This window comes from Pinus tabuliformis, chromosome 8 (genome assembly GCF_031772625.1).
Source record: "Pinus tabuliformis cultivar Carrire ecotype Pingquan chromosome 8, CPIR1, whole genome shotgun sequence".
In the NCBI taxonomy this organism is placed as follows: domain Eukaryota; kingdom Viridiplantae; phylum Streptophyta; class Pinopsida; order Pinales; family Pinaceae; genus Pinus; species Pinus tabuliformis.
Genome location: NC_142294.1, coordinates 295,377,114 through 295,394,871, shown reverse-complemented (window position 1 = coordinate 295,394,871; position 17,758 = coordinate 295,377,114).

The window sequence follows — 17,758 nt, the reverse complement described above, 5'->3', positions numbered from 1 at the left end:
ACTGATATTATCACTAGGATATACAATTTTATAATTAAGTTTCCAACAAATATAACATGTGACAACGTTACCTTTATCCAATTGTGCCAATCATGTGTTTTTAGGCCTGAGAACTCTGATCCATCTCTTGTGAATAAGTTTTTTAATGTCGCACCAAAGCCAGAAGGAAATATTATGCTTTTCATAGTAGAAATTATGTTTTCTTTCTCATTTGATGTAAATGTCCATGGAGCATGAACATATGAGTTGTCTTCGTGCAACCACATGTTCGGCATGATATTGGCAACTCGAAGGTCCTTTCTTAACTTTATTTGTGCTTCAATGTTATTTCCATTTAGATGTTTCCACAAGCACTCTGCCACATTTTTCCCGATGTGCATAGTATCAAATAGGTGGGCTATTGGCAAGCTCTCATAATATTCTAATTTGTAGAAAATAGAGAGTCTTTTCATTCCTAGGGGAAAGCCTGTCCCTTCTTTTTGTCATACATCGCTTTCCACCTAGCAGGGTTCATCTTTATTGGCTTCCTCATTTCCACTTCCTTTCCATTGAACATATGTTTATCACGCACTCGATAGCGATGATTTTGTGGTAAGAATTGTCGATACTCATCATAGACAGTTTTATTGAGATCCCTTGACTGCCTATGCAACAATTTTGGCCCACATGATGGACAGCCATGTTTCCCCTTTGTTTGTAGTCCTAAAATAAGATTGGAACCCATATTTAGTAAATGCTAAAATGAACATAATAATTATAAATGTAATTTATATTATATTACCACAACAAATAGAGAGCCCTGGGGCATCATGAATTGTCCAGATAAGAATCGCATGAAATAGGAAGTTTCTATCATTGATAGGTCTTGATACATCAAACATATTTACACCATCCCATAATTCACGAAGCTCATCAATGAGGGGCTCCATGTATACATCCATATCCTTTACCTGATATTTCCCTAAGTGAAGAAAGAGTTATTTATTAGGATTAACTGAATTGAAATATTTTTATATAATCTTCAAGAAAACATTGCATTCACATGTTGTAGTACCTGGTATGATAAGAGTTAACATTGCATGTTCCTTTTTCATTGCCATCCAAGGGGGAAGATTGTTGTTTATAATTAACACTGGCCAAACAGAATATGTTGTTCTAAGATCTCCAAAAGGATTTACGCCATCCATTGCTAGAGAAATTCTTGCATTCCTTGGCTCATTTTTGAAATGTGGCCATTTTACCTCAATATCTTTCCAACATTTACTATCCACAACCATACGCATGACACCATCTTGGCTCCTCCCTTGTGCATGATGATCCATATATTTTGCCAACTCCTTGCATTTGAACATTCTCTCAAACCTTGGCTTTAGTGGAATGTGTCGTAATACTTTATAAGGAACCTTCTTGGATAATTGATCTTGACGATACCTATTTGTGTGACACTTTGGGCATTGTTGTAAATTTGCATTATTTCCATAGTACAATATATGGTCGTTTGGACATGCATCATATTTCTTGTACTCCATTCCAATGTCTTTCATTATTAAAGATACTTCTCTATGAGAATGAGGCAACTTATTGTCCTTTGGAAGTATTTTGTTTTCCAAAAGTCTGCATAGTGCAACAAATGATTTTTATAAGTATACACAATATTCAAAACTTTTAAGACATCTAGAGAATTAATTTATAGGAATATCAATCCAACCTTAATATATCAGTAAAGCATGTGTTTGTCAGTCCATGTGTAACCTTCAAGTTCAACAACAACATAAGTGTCGCCAATATAGAAGATTCAGCATTTGCATAAAGAGGTGTCCTAGCCAAATGAGCTAGGGGTGAATCAACAACTTCTTCAAAAGATGTGTAGAAGTCTTGGATAAATTCATTGACACCAGCCTCATTTATCTGCGAAGTGGCTTCTTCCATAAATGTGTCTTGTCCTTCATCTTGAGAGTCGCTATTATCAATATCATCCATTGGTTCTTCACGAATATTGGGAACTAGAAGCGGTTTTTCATAAATAAAAAAATCAAATGAAATGATCAATAATAATGTATTAAATAATGTGCATATTTATTTATTATAAGAATAACAATTTGTTACTTATAATGTACCTCTTCTATATAAACTCCATGTTCCAATCTATGGATACCAACAAGCCTTCGCTTCTTTAGTTTCCTATTTTGGCACATTTTGCAACTGCAATATATCATTTCATTGAAGTATTCATCTATACCTGGAGTAGGTCTTGTTTCCTGTTCATCTGAATATTCGGATGACGATGTGCTATTTCCCTAAATGCACCACGTTTTTTAAACAATAAGACTGCAATTTTTAACTTGGGTATTACTTATTTTTCAAGAGAACATGACCAATGAATAAACATAGGGAGTGAATCTATGAATATGTAGTTTTTCAATGCATTTTTTGGCTCTTTGATCACTTGATTGTTTGTACTTTTGTTTTTTTGTTGTTTCAAGGTAGTGTTTAGTGCTTCTGTAGGAATTAGATATGAAAAAAAATTGAGAACTAGGTTCAAAACCCTGAACAAAACTCTACCAATGTGTTGAGTGAGCATTGAAGATCTGTCCAACACTTTGAGGCAAGCTTATCAGAGTGTTCCAACAAGCATTTAACTAGTCACAAACAAACTTTTGAAGTATCATTTTAAAGTTATTTCTAAAAACAAATCCAACCTCTAACTAAATCAACAACATAAATAATACAAATACCAAAAGCAACATAAATACCTGGTCTGCCATTTTGTATAGAATAATGTAATAGAAATCTGCAAAGAAAAGTTTGTGGACACTAGTTAGGATCATTGCTTATGCTATAGGAATAAATTGCTGCATTCATGGACATCTGAATTTGATTGTTTAGTGATCCTGGTGGATCTTAACTGCAAACAAAAAAACATCAAACGAAGACCATCTCGAAGCCAAAGGATTTATTTTCAACGGAATTTGTATTAGGTGTTTCAATTTGTATTTTTCAATTCATTTGGAGAGGACGGTACACAATGGATAAATGTACCGCAGAAACAAATGGAAAGGTTGTCGGTTATAGCAAATTTTTTCAAAGACCCTAGTCATCATTTATGGTTGAAGATAGTCCATACTTTATTAAGTACACTCTCCATTTTGCAGGTAGAGCCTACTATCAAATAATTGTGAGACAACATGATCATTTTCTTTTAAAAACCATTACCATTAAATGGGAAAAACATTGTAATTGTTTAACAAGTAAGAAAGTTAAGGTCAACAAGATTGTAAAGTTCATTCTTGTGTTATGGTTTTGGAGGATGGAACCTGAAGAAATTAAGTTCTCTTCTACTATTTATAATTTCACTTGACAGTGGTGATAACAGATTTTTGTTATGCCTATCACTCAAAACCGAGAACAAACTGAAAGTTGATGTTACTGTAATTCAAGAGCATGTCCACAACGTGGAATTATTAATAGTAAACTACTTGTGTTGAATTTAACCTAAATTCATTGAAGGTAATAATCATGGAGTTTGATTTAAGTGGGAAGTCAAAAGGAGTAACCCATCTAGCTCAGTAGTTAAAGCCCAAGGTTCCTAATCTTGTAGTCGTGGGTTCGAACCCTACGTTTGGTGTGTTGTGTTCATTTAATGCATATTTTGAAATGAAATATTTCTGTCTCTGGATTTCTTATTCTCTGAGCTCCTGTTTGTTAGAACCGTTGGGATTTATTATTCTCAAGCCCCTGTTTTGGAAAAATACTAAACAACCATCGCTAAGTTTAACAAACAACAATCATCTCGCGTAGTGGGTTCAAACCCCACACTAGGCGGGTGTCGTTGTCTATCAATCAATTTCCAGTTTGGGAAAAATTCAAAAAAAGCATCGTAGGGTGTGGATTCGAATCCCATGGTATGTGGGTGTTCGTTGATCATTTAGATTTATCCTCATCCAAGATCCCTGATTTGAACCCTAGGTAGGCGGGTGGTGTTAACTATCAAGCTTCTATTTTGGAAAAATACAAAACGAGCACAAAACAAACATTGGCTAAAGCCAAATCAAAGGCGTTAATAATGCTCTACAGGATATAAACATTATTCTCCAAAATTACCACCAAAACCATAAACCCTCACTAAAAACCCTAGAGCTTGTAAACATTATTCTCCAAAATTACCACCAAAACCATAAACCCTCACTAAAAACCCTAGAGCTTGTAAAATTACATTCACAATCAGCAACATCCAAGAGCTTTTGAAAGTTGTAGCAAAGACAGGGCGAAAACCTGGATACCCTATGCATACTGGGAAGCAGTAGGGACTGACACACCAAATACAGGATTTACTTGAACAAAATGCCTAAGATATAAAACATATTGGCAAAGAAGGTCACCGATTTATACACCAAACCTATACAGGGACATATATCAAAATATCAAAAAAACAGAGCACACCTGTAAATTTTCAGAGCATTAAAACCCAGGCCAGAAGGAGAAATAGAATCAAGCTCCGACAAGGAAGTGGAGGATAATTTTGATTCAAAGAATTCTTACCTTGAACTGAGGTAATGGGATTTGATCCCTCTTAAGTCTGCATGCTATTGGAGTGTGGTAATGGGATTCGATCCCTCCGAAGTCTGCTCACTATTGGAATGCGCGGAATGCTCCGGAAGAAAGAGATTTGTTCTTGAAACTTAAAAGGCAGGGTAGGATGGGAGGCATAAGACCCCCTCCGTGGAATGTGCAGGCTCACTATTGGAATGCGCAGAATGCTCCGGAAGAAAGAGATTTGTTCTTGAAACTGAAAAGGCAGGGTAGGATGGGAGGCATAAGACCCCCTCCGTGGAATGTGGCTCTATCTAGAACCTACGGCGCTAAAACTTACGCTAATGTAATTACGTAAGTCTTTAACCATAAAATCCATTGATATTATATTGTTAACTGTGTTCTCATCAGTATGAGTGCCTTTTACATTTATTGCTTCTTTACACCTTGAGTACTATTATTTCTGATATTTTTTTTTTATTTTTTTTTGTTGGAAGAGTTTGGTAATACAAATTTTTTAATTTTAAGTTAATAAAAGTTTTATTTTAATGCAAAAATGAGTTTATTATAAATATTTCATTTATAATGCTAGTAATTTTATAAATTTAAAATTATTTTTCTCAAATTTCAAAGTGAATGGTACAAATACATAGTCTTAAGGGTCAATCTAGTTAGTTGAGTTCCCATTGTTAAAAAATCTTTTATATTAAAAGGTCACTTGTTTAATTATCTTGACGTTATTGGAGTAAGACTTCATGGTCAAGCTTATAGGTTATGATCCTTTCAAGTAGATTTGCCTGGTACAATTTGATACATATTTTATATGTTTTATAATGTTGATAATATAATTATGTTGGAGTGGAAGAACACGAAGAATTGTCCATGTTCTCTTGGTGGTTTTAGTGAACTCGTGGTTTTTCTACAAACGGCAAATGGATCATGGATTCAAATTCAGCTGCCACAGTTAACCCTGAGATTAGATCAGCTAAATCAATAAATCGAGTTGTCACAGCTAGCCATGAGACAAAGGATCGATACATCAGCTCAATTAATCAAAGTATCAGTCACATTAGGGATTCAGGGCACTAAGCTAGGATTTTGGATAACATATCCTACTTTCTTTTACCAACTCGATACCGCCAGTGGTTTTTCTGACTCGAGAAGGAATCAAAAACTTAGACTTCGAGTAAATTTTATTAAATCTCAATACCATTTATGTGGGTAGTTTAGTATTGAGCATATTTTGTTTTGTTCAAAGCGAAATTCGACGATTTTTATGGATGAACGAGGGATTGTTCTTTTAGGGCTTCATCAAGGTTCATGCATTATTTTCATTGAGGATATTTAGTGAGTGGCCTCATCCCAAAATGGAAAACAAATCAATAGTAAATGTTAAAAATGGCAAGGAAATCTCATATTTTGTGGAAACAAATCATTTGGGCCAAGTAAAAATTGCCTCAGCAAACACAACATGGAAGTGGATTTGGGTAACTGCAAAACAATATCAGGGCATTTTAAAGCGAAGACTTGCCCACTTTAAATGGGAACAAGGAAGAAGAAAAAATTCCTAGAGAAACTAGTAGAGATATAATAAAAGTAAACAAAATCTTTGAAATGAAAATTTCATCCATGGAACAATGCCTCCCTGAAGATAACATCAAACAACTTCGAAAAATCTACAAAGTAGAGGAATAATTTTGAAGAGAAATGTCTCCCCTCCTCCATGATGGCACAAGTGTTGAAGATATAGTTGATGGTTTGATATTGAAGTCAAAATCCTTCCTGAACCCTTGAGCCAAAGAGGTCTCTCCTCTAGTATCTCTAAAAATATCCTATGAAGAGTCATAGCATTTAGCTTAGAAAGTATGACCCACCATGATCATATTAATAAATGACAACCACTAAACTAATGTGATAATGTATTCAGAATTTCCTTGCAAAAAAAATTAACTTCTTGTTTGCCCCTTTTTTGTAGTGAAAGTAGATTTCCTGATTGTCTCCATCATATTATGCCCCAACACTAGCTAACCAACATGACAACCCATTCACAATAAATGTCATCGACAATGATGTCAAAATGCGCAAATGAATTTGTTAGTTACCCCTTGTTGTGTATATCTCTTGCCAAAGAAGAGGAGTCTAATCTACTCTTCCTTGGCAAAGAACAATTTCCATTGTCCTTTCCACCTGCCAGAACGAACCTCGCAACCTTTAGCATCTTCATGACATCCAAACATACAACTGAATCCACCTCCTCTGATCACATTGCATTGGATAACTCGTCCTCATTCCACCATTTTGATCAACTATCAAAGCCTAGAAACCCTTGACCCTTGCAAAAAAACCTTTGCAAAGTCCTCCCCATTCACATCTGATTTGGAAGGTTGCAAAAAAGTACTACTAGCGTATAATCTTCTCCCTCATGTGGTTCATTGAACTCATAACATCCTTTCAAGTGGTGAGATAAACAACCATTAGTGTGTTCACGATTTAGAATACCCTTTTCTTTCTATTACTAAATAGTCAATACTACTTCATGCCTAGTTTAGTACATATCCCCTAGTTTTACCAAATACTTATTTTAATACCTCCAAAACCTATAACCCTCTACCCAAAATCCCCACCCTTTACAACAACATTGCTTCACGAAAGGCATTTTACATTGCTTCGTAATTTTTCCTTTTATATGAGAAAGATACTAAATGTTACTTCTCCCTTATCCAATATAATGCTCTTGATTACAAATTGAACAATGTATCATGATATTTCCTTTCTCTCTTCGTGTGAACTTGCTCAATTAGCGTCTAAATACCTTGTGAGATAAAAATCAATGCATGTATTGTATTTGGTATTGTGTCAATTATTCATTTTTAATGTCTTAATAATGTGTTAATTGCCTTCCAATGCATGGTCAGTCTCGAATTAAAATTTTGACATGGAAAATCCCAATTTTGCAATTTTGGGAATCAGAGGCACATTGCAGGGACAATGTGTATCCATCTTGGTGGATAGTGGGGCAACCCAAAATTTTATTGATGCACAATTGGTGGAGTGTAGAGGCATTCATAGATTTATATATATCCTGAACAACGTGGGCGATAGAGGATGCCCATGCTTCACCTTAGTTATCTTCTTGGTTGTTGGTTCGATATGTTGAGGATATGGTTGATGGGAAAAATGTTGAGGATATGGTTGATGGTTCGATATTGAAGTCAAAATCTTTAACCATTTAGCCAAAGAGGTGTCTCCTCAAGTATCTCCAATAATATCCTATGAAGAGTCATAACATTTAACTTGGAATTATGGCCCACCATGATCATCTAATAATTAATTGAAATAGCACTAGACCCCAATTTAGGGACTGGGTGGATCATATTGTGAGACTATGCTAGTGGCAACCCTAAAAAAATGACTTGAAAACCCCTTGATTTTCTACCTTGATGGAATTCATATCCCAAATTTCTTGTTGGATATGCAAGTCCTAGAAAACGTGACAAGGAATATGAGAGGGAGTTGACTGGGTAGTCAAGGGACAAAACTGCACAATTTCTTGAGACAGTGGGTTCCGGCTGAAGGAAGGAGATTGGAGGAAATCACTTTGTAGTTTTGAATGCTAAGGAAGGTTGGAATTTCTGCACATTTCACAGTTCCAACAAGCAAGGGAAAGTCTTAAGGGTTACATATGTGAAGTGCAGAGTTCAGGAAAGTTGGATGAGGCTAGGTTGCTAAGGAAACTCCAAAATTTGGCGAAGTGTGGGATTAATGAAACTGATGTGAATAGTGATAAAAGTTGACTATAATCACACACTTGAAAACTTAGAGATACAACATAGACCATCCAGAACATATAATGCATACTTCTCTTAATGCAACAACCTTTGTGGCAGCTTACAATAAGTGTGACTCTGATGATAGACTTTGGGAGGATAAAGGAAACACTTGTGTAAGAGTGTGTGAAATGAGTGTGAAACACATCTATGTGGTGAGGACAACCCATTCTCATAAATATTTCCCCTTGAAGAAAAGCAAACCTCACTTTGCATGACAAGCGATAACTCCCATGCCCAAAGATGACACATTCTATGTAAATATAAAAGCATGAACGACTCTTAAGATCGAAAATGGGAGCTTGAGATCATAAACTTACCAATAACTAACTAAGAAACAATCGATCACAATATCCATAGTAGGTTCCGATATTTAAGTGCAGGCAAAAATTTTGGAGGGTGTTGCAGTTGCTACAGTATAACCTTCACCTTCTTGCTAGCTTCTTTTTTAACCAGTGCCTTGAATTATACGAACTTGGATAATGTGTCATCTTTCTTCCACATGAAGAAGATCCAACACTTCTGTGAGAAGTCATCAATAAAAATGAAAAAATATTTGTATATGGCAGTGGAGGTTGTCGAGAAAGGTCCATAAACATGACAATGGATCCTTTCTAGGACTGCATGTGCATTGTGGTCAGGATCATGGAATGTGGATTTTATGTACTTCCGCATTGTACATCCTTTGCATACTGTCGGGTTGTGTTATATTCTTTCCACGACTAGCCCACGTAGTTAACCGGGGGGTTAGAGGGAGGGAGGAGCCCGCCTTCGTTGCACCGATTGTGTAGTCGGGGGGGAGTCATGGGGGGTTTGAGGCATACCTGTAACCCCACTTTATGGGGTTCGGGGCAGCGCCCCGGAAAATTTTGGTTTTGGGCCCTATGTTAGGATGGGCAGACCCACTTATGGTTTTTTGCATGATTTTCGCACATGTTTTTGGACGCGATGGTTTTCTGTCCATGGTATTAGACGCGATGGTTTTCGGTCCATGGTATTGGATGCTTCGGCATGTAGAAATATGTATTATAACATTGAAAGGAACATAATGAAAAAATCAAGCTGGTAGTCCATCTCATGGGCTATCAGAAACAAGGCTCCCTATGAAATGTGGTATGGCCACATTCCTTCAGTGAGGCATCTTAGGGTTTTTGGTTCCTCCTGTTATGCCTTGATACCTAAGGAACAGATAAAAAAACTTAGTGCAAGGAGTCACAAATGTATCTTCTTTGGATACTCATACCTCCAAAGAATACCATCTTTACGATAAAGTGAATAAGAAATTTATAATATCTAGAGATGTGATCTTTCTTGAGTCTTCCAAGATTGACAATGGTGTTGAGTGGCAGCGTAATCGTTTGGATAGATTTGGACATGAAAAGTATTTTCAAGAGTTTTATAGTGAGATTCTACATCTCCTTCTCTTAGCTCTATACTTTCTATGAAGAGCCTCGAATAAATCAGGTTGAAGGAAATTCCTTCCCCTGCTTTGTCAAGAAAGAGCTAAGACACTGCTGGCAGCAGGTAGCCAAATCTGACAAGTAGTGAGGGTACATGTAAGATACAAAGCAAGGATTAATGCAAAGGAGTGTACTGACTATATACATATCATCAAACATATTTCATCCCACTTAAGATTCCTTGCATCATGCTTGGTTAGTCATAAGATCATGTTGGTCACAACCTCCGTAGCTTAAATAAACAAATGGTAATACTCTTCATCTTCTAAGTTATGTAATAAAAAAGTGAAAGGGAGCAAGACATTAAGAGGAAACACATGGAATGACTTTCAGTTCTTTCAACCATGCATGTCATCGAAGACAGAATGATTCGACAATGATAAGAAACATTTTAAGCTACACTAAGAGGTGTATTTCAAAAGATGTGCTTTGTTTTCCATACCTAGCCTCCAAAGGGTTATGCATAAGATGGATTCTTCATGCGGTACTGATATTCTCTCATACCTTCGGTTTCTCGGTCTTCTTATTTTTCTCCTTAGCTCCTTGAGAGTCATCTATCATGTCATCATTCTTCATGGCCCCTGAGAGACATAATTGTGTAGTTTCAGCGAGCAATGACTGTTGCGGGAGTAGCATCATTAATATAGTTGGTTTACACTTGGCACCACTGCACTAGGTGTTTGCTTGCTATTTTTTGCTCTTTTTCTCCTATCATCACTGTTTAGTCCTTAAGGTCATCATTGTCTTGACATCATTGTGCCCCCTAGGCATTTTCACAGAGAATTTGAGGCCTTCACCTTCAGTTTCTATTAGGACATATTACTCCTCCTCGTCAAGTTAAAGTACATCTTCTGAGTCCTCCATTGAGTCCTCATTTTGACTCTAGTTCTACTGATTCTTCCAATTATTCCTTTCATTCCACATCTTCTCAATGTTATACCATCACCATGTCAAGCACCAGTGCAGGTGTGGGAAACCAAGGTGGTAACCCAAGTACTAACTAGGGTAACCCCATGAGCGTAACCTTCACTAATATGGGCACTCCTACTCCATTGCCTCCTTTTATGGCTAGTTTGAGTCTCCCTAATTCAGCCAACTCATCAACGACCCCCTTCTTCATGACCCAAATTGGCCAGTTATGCCTACCAAGATTCCTTCCAACATCCCCAATTTTGAAGGTAATCCTAGAGAAGATCCCACAAATCATGTTCACTCATTCCATATGTGGTGTTCATCCAATTCTATCATATAAGACTCCATTTGTCTTCGCCTTTTCTACTGCACTCTTATTGGAGCTACTGCTAAGTGGTATGTCGATCAAACTAGATCCACTCATTCCACTTTTGTGACTCTTGCCAAATATTTTATAGCCTATTTCAAGTTACCTTTCTGTTATGACAATAGTAACAAAATTTTCACTTCTTTTCGTCAAACTTTTTCCATTGGCCTATCTGATCATGTTCAAGAATGACATAGAAGGAGGAGCATATGTAAAGCTCCTAAATTCTAAGACTGTGTCTATATGGATTGGTACCTTAAATCTCTTTTGGCCCCCATTGCTAAAGAAGTCAATTCTCACTTCCCTTAATCTGAGGAATATTCAAACCTTTTCTATAAGAAAACATACAGTTTTAGGTTAAAAAACTTCTAAAGGGAAAATTTAAGAACATCAAAAGCTACCAAACAAAAATCTTAAAAATTGCTTTGCATGTCCTTTTTTATTTAACAATCAAGCAAGACTTCCCTAAACCCTGGACTCAAAGCTTTATTGTACCTACTTTTAAAAGTGGGGATTGTAGAAATTAATGTGCAAATTCTAACTGCTCATGAAATTTTCTAAATCACAAGACTAGAAGCTACTCTACTGATCTACAGAAGTAAATTCACGATCGAGAACTCATATCATCAACACGCATCAAGATTCAACACACATACACAGAGATTTATCTAAGGAAAAGCAACTTGCCCTGAGAGACAAACAGTTCCCCATCTCCTTTCCATACTTCCAACCCAAGGAGAGTACACACGATAGTTGTGAGTTGTGTCTGTGTACTTGTTGAAGGCTCGAAATTCTCTGCCTCAACATTATAAGGGAGACCACCTAGCCAGGAACTTAAAGCAGCTCATTTTCCGTTGAAATGGTATTTCTAACTGGTTAAACTAGGTCCAATTACCTTCTTTCTATCGCTAATGGCTTAAAGTATGCCTTTTACTTACCAATAGAGAAGAGACGTCAGATCAACGCTCTTACTGATCACACAAGAAAGTGATCCTTAAGCTGATTTGGGGCTCAGCCAAGCCACAACTAAATTTTGACCCTTTGATAAGAGGACTTCTAGGAATGTAGAATTAAATCTAAATGCAAGCAAAATGAAAGAAATCCTAAGCCTATCTATAGCAAGTCCTGATAGTGATCTGTAACAGCTCTTCGAATGGCTTCCTGAGTCCTTTGTCTATCACCTTCTGCATCTAGGATGGAGCTAACATTATTCCTTATCTTTTTGGCTGTTGTTTGCTTGTGAAAAAAACTGAGTTCTTGTCACCCCCTTGTAACCATAATTGTCTCGACTTGAGCCTCCATTTTGTTTCCTCTTCTCTGTTAACTCGGTATAGCTGTAAGTAGAGTTCATTTTCCTATTGTTTGTTCTCTTGGGAAAGGCCATTATCCTCTATTGGTCTTTGGATACTCTCCAGATTGTTCTTAATTTCTTTTTTTACTTTCTTTGGTTGTTGATACTTTGTTTTAGCCCATTCTTTAATGGCTTGTTTTGTTTTCCGTATTTTTGTTTCCCAAATGAAACCGGGAGAGCCTTCCACGTGTTGGATCTAAGAGCTGTAAACAATTCCTGCAACTGCTGGTATATCATTCCAGAGAGAACTGTATCTAAATGGAATGGGCCCAAGTGGCCTATGATTTTCCAGCATTAGAGTTATTAGGAAGTGGTCGGAGGCAAAGCACGTTAGAATGTTAGCATATCTGATGGAGAAAGCAGAGAGAAGTGTAATATTGATGAGAATTATGTCCAACCGCTCCATGATGTTACCAGCACCCATCCTGTGGTTGTTCCAGGTGTATCTATGGTTTTTTGGCGGGACATCCATAAGATCATGCTCCTACATGATATTTTCCAACTGTATTCTATATGGATCAGGCATAAAACTGCCTCCCCTTTTCTCATTGGCGTGGAGGATTAAATTAAAGTCACGTCCTAGAATAATGTTAGTGTTCTCTTCTGCGTCCAGAATATCTTTTAGATCATGCCAACAACTATCCTTATCTCTGCAGTGATTCTTCACATAGATGTTGTAGATGGTAATGGCTTGCTGATCTGCTTTATTTTCCAGAGTTGTTTTGATCCAACGTTGATTTATTATTTCCAAATACAGTTCCATATACCTTGATTCCAAATTGTTGTTATTCCTCCTGAGGCTCCTCTTGCCTCACTAATGCTTCCTTTATACTGTCTCTGCTGCTCAATGACTTTATTCATTTCCTTGTGGTTTTGTTTTGTTTCTTGTAACATAATAATTCCTGGCGTCTCAGAAATGATAAGATCCCTTAGGGCTGCTACCTTAGAGGGGTGCCCAAGTCCCCTGATGTTCCAAGATAATATTTTCATCATTGGATATGTGGTATGCGGGGAGGTTCTCGCCCCCCTTGGTCCTTGTTGATTGCTTTTTTGTCATGCTGCCCCAGGATATATGTTTCCATGGGTGTCTGTGTTCCCATTGCTATGTCCTTTTGTGCATTCTCATCCCTGTGCTGCTTAGCAAATTTCTTGCCTGGGCTAGGTTTCTTGGAGGGTTCACTAGAACCCCCGTGATCTTTAGATGAGCTTCTGGTGATTCTGTTGAGGGGAGGATCAAGAAGAGGCTGAGAGGAAATAGTAAGAGGCAATGAGGATTCGATAGTGTCTTGGCGTTGGCTTCCAGGGAGAGGGGGCTCCTGGGGATCAGGAGGAGAGTGGGGGGATGAGGGGTCTTCTTCCTCCAAAGATTCGAAGGGGTTTGATGTAGAGGGTAATGGCTAAGTCAAGATGGGAGGGGAGGAGAAGGATGCAGCTTGGATTTCTGGGGGAGGCTTTTGTTTTGGGCCAGACTGTTTGGGGTTTGCTTTCTTTTTTTTGACTTGTTCCCATGTGTCTTCACTGACTTCAACATTTTCATTCATTTCATTTTCTTTTAGTTTACTACACCTATTAGCAAAATGACCATATTCATGGCATACCTTACATTTGAACGGGATTTGTTCATAGTCCAGCTACTGAATATGGGTCCATTGGTCCACTTTGATCTTGATTGCTTTCGGAAGGCCCTTTCCTAAGTTGGATGGATTGTTTATCTCAGATACATTGAGATTGTTTAAATTCATCTTATCGGGTTCATGAGGGTAGGAGAGGGAGGCGAAATAGAGATGGGAAGCTTAACAGTCATCGAGAAGGAAAATATATGCCTGCATGTAAAGGTAAAGGGAATGCTAGGGGGCTAATTTGATTCAAAAAAAGGGTGAATTATGCTTCCCTGAATGGACATCATGAGACTGTGTTTAAGATTCACCATTCCGAAGCTCCGAGAAGACTAGAGTGTAAGCACAAGAAAGAAGCTAAACATATTGTGGGTTGTGAAGAGGGCCAAGAAGGCCCTTTCTGGTTCTTCCTCTTTTATATTGGAGACACAAGATTTAAGAGTGTTTATAAGATAGCAATAAAGATGAGATGGATTGTCAAGCATATGCTGGCAGGGGTGTTGTTGGACTGTCATAGTGGAAGAAATGATCTAATGGATAAAATGAATGTCTACTGAAAAAGAAAATTTCAATGTTGAGGTGAAACTTGGGAGGGGTAGATGATGGTTCCCTAAGCTAGGTCAAGTGTTTGCAATGGATTAAAGATCAACTTCTGCTGCAAAGTCTCATGAGGAATATGATTATGCAATAACTGCACCTAAAAAATTGGAAGTCAAAGTCTAGGACTCATTATAAAGAAGCGGTTCAATCAATAACCACTAAGTTTTGAATGGGATCTAAAATTTGACTTTCTCAAAATTGAATGAAGTTGGAACCACTCTGAAACAACTCGAAACAATTAAGAAAGGGATTTTGAGAACACCTGCCACGTTATGTTTCCAGGATAACATTTCACATGCCACTGCCACCATTGCCATATTTCTTGGTCCAAGTAAAGGGCTCCCACACGTAGTTTAGTTTGATAATAGCGTATATCATTCAGGGTGAAATATTGTTCTATTTGTGCTACCCATACTGCCCGATTAGAGCCATCAAATTTATACATGTCCAACTTGGGTGGCTGAGGGTGGGAATGTTGGTGATTTCCATGGAAGTGAATATGATGGATATATTCTCCTTCGAGGTGTTCATCAATACTATGCACCTCCTGATGATACCCTGTCATGCTCTTGGTGACTAGTTGAAGCGATTTTGAAATTTCTTCCAGTGGTTCCTCGAACGAATCTAACCTTGATTCAAGGCACTTGATCTTCTAATTGGCCATGACTTGAGCTCTAGTTTCTACCATACACAAATCTTGGTCACTTGAAGTCACTTCAAAAAAATTTGGGACCGCCCGAAAAATGAGGCTGACTAGTGAATGGAACCACTATGATCAACTCCTTGTCCTGAATCTTATGGGCTAAGTCTCTTGTAAGCATCCTGGGGAGGACCTAGATCTGAATTGTATTGCTACGGTAGAACCTCAACTAGTGGATCTGATCTGGCATATAAGATAATGGGCGATATTCAGAGAGCTGAGGGAACTATGGTCACAAAGGATTGTCAGGTGCTATAGATCGCAATATACATAAGGTTCCAACAATAATACTCGGCCCAATATTTCATGGAATTAACTAAGGAGGATCAATTGTACCCTTAGCCATACTACCTAAATACGTTACCGTACGCACAAGTAATCTCCTCGAGTACTGTTCTCAATGTACTGTAGCAGCAAGACAACTGATGGCTTATCTAAGGCCAGGTCTCAATTGAGCCTAGGGGGCTTTCGATATACCTAGAGGGTATGTGGAAGTGTAGTCCATGCGTGGTTCTATCTAATGTAGTACTACTCGAAGGGGTACCCACAGGGGTTACAAGGGAGTCCAACAAGCGTGGCCACCTCTTGTATTTCCTGTGTGCATGCCTCCCCAAATCCACATGTGCTCAACGACAAATCCCGTGGTTTAAAGATGCCACAACACGTCTCTGGCCTAATTTTTTTTTTTTTGCTAAAATGGAGGTACCACGAACCTAGAAAGTGCTCTGATACCACTTGTTATTCTCTTGACCTACGAGAAATTCCAGAATACCAAATATGCAAAGAAATACAACCTAGAACACATAATAAAATGAGAAATATAGCAAGTATTTTATTATTCAGAGATAAAAGCAATGTTCACTTGCCTCTTCGAGGGGGAAACCTCCAACAGAGCATAGCTTGATTACAAAATAAGACTCGATGATCTTCCCCTTATAACTACGACTATTTATAGCTAAATGACATTCAACAACCTAACGACTAGTGGTCCTTTGCATAACATGGGTTAACCATTTTATTTATTAATTATGGCCTGTTTGCAACTAGCTGTGGTCCCTTTCTTAAATGAGGGTTAACCACTTACAATTATTAATACGGGCTTTATTGACTCTTTAACTAACTATGACTATGACTCGACCCTATTGGGTTTATTACATAAATAAAGGGGTTAGGGTTGGACCCTAACACGAAGGGTCAGATCATTAACTAATATGTATAGAGTTATACATAAAATCCACCCCTAAGAATCATCCTTTCATATTTGAGAGTATTTTTCTCGAAAACCCTGTGACATCCCCAACCATGGTTCTCTCGTAAAAGACATTGTTTACATGTTTACAAAAAATAAATATAAAAATGGATCTGAGTAAAGGACATAGATTAAAGAGCTGAGAGGGGGTTACTTTCTTGGAATGTCAATGGGTTTCTTGTGCAGAAATCTAAATTATTTTTGGTACACTCATTAAACAGATAGCTGGTGAGCCTTAATGGACTAGTCAAGAAATTAATTTGGGTTGGAAGGAAGTAGGCAGACCATGTTTCCTTGAGAAACATTTACAAGGAAAGAAGAACTAAATTAATGAAGTTGTTTGTGCTAGTAGCAATGAAAAAAATCAATCCCAACACAGAAGAGAAGATAACAGATAAATGAGAGGGGTTCAATCTCCTTTTTTAGATACACCCTCTCTCATTCAATCAGGAAGAGACAGAATTATCCACTCACTCGTTCAACATATAAGATTCAAAATTGAACAAGAAGAGGGAGGAATGGCAATAAACTATGTTTTTGGTTTGAAATATTGGTGAATAGGTGGTTGTCCTTGGTGAGGAACAATGCCTCTCGAGTCCCTGTAAAGCCATAGGATGGAGATGACTTTCTCTGGATTCCCTCAGTGGTGTAGATGGAGGATTGTGTCCTTCGATTCCTAGATGGAGAGACTCTCAAAACTTCCTGCTATTGATTTACATTGGGCTCTGGATTCCCTTAAGTGAGTGGAACCACTATGTTTGTTTAAGGGTGGATATTTACTCTCAAGATTCCCTTGGTATGTTTTGAGTGAAGGTATTGGGCATTTCAAATCCCTGTGTTTCCATTTGATTGCTGAGTGGCTGGTGTGTGTAGGAGGGAGGTCCTCTAGAGTCCTTGTTTCAACTCAAAGTTGGTGTTTTATCCTTGAACCAAGCCCCTCATTCTCTAAAATCTGGCTCAAGGATGATAGTTGCAATTGACCTTAGCTATAATTGGCTAAGGTTGGGTGGAGAGTCCTCATACCAAACTCAATTTCCCAAAGCACCATGAGATAAGTGCTCTTATGCATTGCAACGCCATTAATCATGTGTTACACTCTTGGATTGAAATCACAAGTATATGAGAAATGAATATGTATTGTGTTCT